Genomic DNA, 5,241 nt, shown 5'->3' on the forward strand with positions numbered 1-5,241 from the left:
ATTGAACTTTGTATGAAAAATTTCACGAAATGTGACTTGAAGATGTTTTTTCATCATTTCAAAATGTTCCTTACAAGGAAAAATTATATCCAAAATATTTGTTCCAATATATCAATAGTTGGAGCGTAATATGAAGTTCATTATACCATATTATCAAAATAATGGTAAACCCTCAACTTTTTTTGGAAAAAGTTTTCTAAAATGTTATTTATGGGTTCAATTGATCCCTAGAGTTAAAAGCGGTATATTCTTCTTCTGAATTGATCGTGATCATTGCTGATTACGAGATTACTAATATTTATCCAATAACTAATATTTATTTAACAATTGTCTGTAGAAAAGGGCTAATATAATTAAATTTTCCTTAATTACAGAAAATAGCGCCTTTAAATATGCAATGACATTAGCGTTGAGACAAAGTTATAGAATTTTCATCTTCTGTCGGTTATAAATTGTGAAATGAGAACCAAAATGACCAAAATAGTCAATTGACATTCTATCTTGGGGTTTTTTTTATTTTTTTCCAAGGTTTAGGGCTTCCTGAATAAAGCATCAAGTCAGCTTCAAAAGAGGATCAAGTCTCCCTTAACTTAAAAAATATCGCAATTTTTTTACTCCCACGAAAATGCTTCTTGTTCATCTACGGGTTCAGGTATCGTTCTAATTTTTGGTGCATAGAAACTTGAAGTAACACGCTATCAGAAAGTGTAAAAGGGTGCTAGTTGCTAAATCTTTACAAAAAGATAAGGTGAAAATGTTTAAGAAAAGGGGATCAAGTACCCCCACTCTCCCCTACGTCTCTAGTATTTTTATTGTAACATCTTCCCGCACTATGTCATTTTCAACATTCTAGAGCGAGTTAATTTTTTTCGCAATTTTGTTTTTTTTTCCTTACAAACATAGATTAAGTATTTTGGTTTTTGTTTGGATTTCTGATTTATAAATTTGGAAATAAATTTTGAACTCTGTGTAATTTGTAAATTATGAATTGAGTGTAAATTTGTAGGACTTAAATCATATTTGATAATTTTAGGTTAGGAAGTTTTCAAAACTTTGTTATTTCTGCTAAAAAAAAGACTTTTAGCAGAAAACTTGGATCAATTCAGCAGGGATTATGTTCGGTCCGTTTGCTCCGAATCGGTAGTTTCTGTCCCATGTTTCAATCCAAAATCGTCATGCTGTTCACAATGAACGTGCCAAAAGCTACAAAGCCTTTATTTGGCTGCTACCATGATGACTATCCCGGAGATTGTCAGGGAACATAAAGCGAAATCTGTTTTATTTCGTTTTGTTGTCTCCTTTCTGAAAATGGGAAGTAGTTTTTTTTAAGTTTCTATCCTTCTTGCATCACTTTTATGCCCGAGCCTAGACGTTTGTAGGTTTCTTTCGGTATAATCTTCGTCAGCTGATAGTTTGAGCAACATCTTAAGGTGCAATCGAGGATCTTCTCACGCTCAAAACTTGGGTATCTTTCCCATCGCATCAAGGAACGAAGAATCAAAAATCATCTGCTTTTGGACTTTTAAAAGGCTTTGTTTGACCTGAAGCAAGAAACGCGTGTGCAGGTGTCCCCAAATTGAAAAGGAAAGCGTTTTTCGGTGACTTGAGCCTTGCGTCTAAGGCACGTGAGAAAATTTTATTTCTTACCACAACTTTGACACACTCCCACAGTTACGACCCATTTTCGCGCAAGGAGGAGGACTGTTTCCCAGGATTTTCCTATCCGTTGATGATTATAGCTTTTCAGGGGATATCCTCTGTAAATATACAAGTTAATCAATCATTCCGCGCAGAAATGGCAGGGTTTTTGTTCTAGTTCGTCCAATCTTAGCGATCGATCGTGCGAGCACACCTCAATTTCATGTTGGCTCTGCAATTCGTGCCATGAAAGAGCCTCACGTGCTTTTAATTGGGCTTATTTATGACTTTTCAGCCCATTACTTGGATTTGTTGGGCCCACAGAGAGCCAAAAGCAGCGGCAGCGGAGATTTATTGTCTATCAAATGTCACTTACCTATGGGTTTTTGTGTTTTTATGGAGCAATTGATTGTCGATGCTGTAGTTGGTACTCTGGCTGGGAGCCTTTCAATTTAATGTTTTGCGTAAAAGACAGGAAGACAGTAAGTAGCTGCGTAGCAACGCTACGCATGGCTCTATTCAATAAACCCACCCACACTTCAGCCCTTCCATTGAAAAAGAGAAGGTGCTTTCGGTGAAACAGAATAACGCAGAAAGCAATAAATATTGGGTATTTATTCCTGTCATCATGCAAAATTCCAACCATCAATCAACATTAATGCTGCGCCCCGTTTTGACGCGGTTTTTTAACGTTTGTGGATACCTATAGGTGAAGGATGTGTGTAATGAAAATGATTTGTTGACTTTTTCGTCAAATGAAAGGTGGAAAAAATGAGTCTTAACCCGAATCAACAAATTACACTAGAAACAGCATTTTCGGTGTTTAAATTTCAATAATTGATTGTTTGAGAATTCGACGATGTGGACGCGAATATTGTGTCAGATGTTGTCTATTTTCTTATGCAAATTTGAAAATCGGCACGAAAACCATTAGCAAAAAAAGGCTGGGTTCCACAGAAGAAACAAAAATGATGTTGAATTTTCATAACAAATTATTCAATTTTGCCATACCAACCTAAAAGTTCAAATTTACTCATGTAAACGTTACCTAAAATTTCTGCAAAAAAAAATCTTGGAAAAGTTTTGAACCAATACGAACCTTTTTAGACCCCAGGGTTTGAGAAATTCAAGAATGACCCCAAATCGACTCAGTCTACTATGACAATAAACTTTCGTTTGCTAACCGACTCAGATGGTGCACTGGGTAAGATATCGGACTGGCAAGCCGAGATGGGATGTTGCAGCGAGTTCAATTTCCACTATATTTTTTGGGATGAATTATCCAATAAGATGAAAATTTTATAAAATGTTTTCCTTGTTTCACATTATTGTAGTTGTTACGCATAGTCCTTTTTCATACATGTCATCTTTGGTACCGTATACTTTTCAGCGTATTTCCTGTACAGATATTTGCTCAATAGCCATTGGATTTTTGCAACTTCTTCTACGAGTGTAATATTAAGATTTTAATCCACAGGAACCGATAAACGGGGCATCATGCGACAGCAGGGTTCGATGCAACATTTGTAGAAAATATACATATGGAGCTATAAATTAACACATTTTTACATTTTTCGATGCGGTTAAAACTTTACCCAGTATGACAGATTGGTTTAATGATATCGCCTACAAACTTTATTCATTACCCTATACCAACACTGTTGGTTTAAAAATATTTTTCGGACAATCAAAACTTTTTTTTTAAATAAATATTTTTATAATTCAGTACCCAGTCTGGGCTTAAATGCATCAGAATTCAAATTAAAGTTCTACCTTTTGAATCTCGTTTCCATATGCTCGAATATGATTGTTTGGCATCACGCGTTTGGTAATTTCAAAATTTCATCCATCCAAACAATAATTTTTATGATTTCAGTTTGTAGTTTTTTGTTTTTTTTAGCCCTTAATGCATGCAGCACCTTTTTGATTTGTCTTTAAAAACAATTTTGAAAGAAAAAAATGTAAACTCAATTCGGACAAAACAAAAAATTTCTGCAGTTTGTGCGTTATGCGTTATGACATCACAAATACAGATAAAACTATAAATTTACCTACATTTTCACTTGATTTTTCATAACAATCAACTTTTATTACAACTTTCCCCCATTCCTATAGTAGGGTGAAAATCGCATGTTTTTGTTAATTTAAACCCAACTGGTAAAATTATAATTTTTCTGACTAAGTCAATTAGATGCCCCATAAACCTTAAAACTTTTACGGTATAATTATCTGTGGACGTTTTTAGAAGCCATTGAAGTTTAAAAGTGTTGCATGATGCCCCAGTTGACGGTATCTATCGATCAAAATCGATGTATAAAAATCAATTTTGATTTGCTTAAAGCATAGGCGGCCAAACCATGGCCTGCGACCGCCTTCTTGTGGCGCGCCAAGCTCTTTCCGGAACATCATGTTATTTTTAATCTAGTTTACAGCATTTTTGAACTCAGTAAACTGGAGGTCATTTCTAATGTGAAATCGGGCGCTGAATCCGAAAATGAAATTCAAAAAAAATCTCAGTAGAACCGTTTTTGAGTTATGCTCCAAATATGAAATTTTGGAAAAATTAAAAAAGTTCTTGTACTTAGGTTAAAATATCTCGGACGGCACAACAGTAATTTTAAATCCCTCTTTTGCATATTGAAGGTAAATAAATTTTCTATCGATCATCTGAACACTGTTTTTGCTTTTGACCAACAGTATTGTTGATATTAGTGACTTTATGAGAAAAAAAATTATTTAAAACGCATTTTTTTAGAGAAAATTTTGTTTCAACGAAAGTTTTAGACTCGATGGTAGCATTTAAAAAATCTGATTGCGCTTAAATGTCAATTCAAAACAAATATTACAAGTGGTTATTTATCAAAATCGGTTGAAAATTGAAGAAGTTATGGTTACTTTACCATAATAGTATTTTTTGCAGTTTTTAATAATTTAACGAACCGCAGTACACTTATCATAGTATAGGAAGAATGAAACATGATAAATCTCACTCGCTCCAAGTCCAAATAATTTATTAGCTTACCAGAAGGTCGCATGCCAAGTTTCAGGAGGATCTGACCATAGGGAGGGGTTGCTTGAGTCTCAAACGTGAATAAAATTTTGAGGTATTTTGCCCGGAAGGAACGAAAAATATTGGTTTTTCATCAATAACTTCTTTCATCACTAGCTGATTGTTTTTTATGGTTGATTTTCTTAAAGCCTTAGTTGTGATAAATATTTCACCCGAAGACTCTAACTCGATTGGATTTGTAACAGAAAAGTTATTGCGGTTCAAAGATTGTATTTTGGTCAAAAATTCTCGTATAAAACGCAATGCGTAAAAAGTACTCATTGCGTGTTGGACATAATTTGCGGCCTTTGAACAGCAATAACTTTTTTACTTCAAGTCTAATCATGTTACAGTCTTCGGGTGAAATATTTGTCTCAACTTAGGCTTTAAAAAAAATAACCATAAAAAACAATTGGCTAGTGCTGAAAAAAGTTATTGATGAAAAAACAGTATTTTTTTGTTCTTCCCGGGCAGAAAACCTTAAAATTTTATTCACGTTTGAGACTCATGCAACCCCTCCCTATGGTCAGATCCTCCTGAAACTTGGCATGCGG

Source organism: Uranotaenia lowii, chromosome 2, assembly GCF_029784155.1.
Source record: "Uranotaenia lowii strain MFRU-FL chromosome 2, ASM2978415v1, whole genome shotgun sequence".
Classification (NCBI taxonomy): Eukaryota; Metazoa; Arthropoda; class Insecta; order Diptera; family Culicidae; genus Uranotaenia; species Uranotaenia lowii.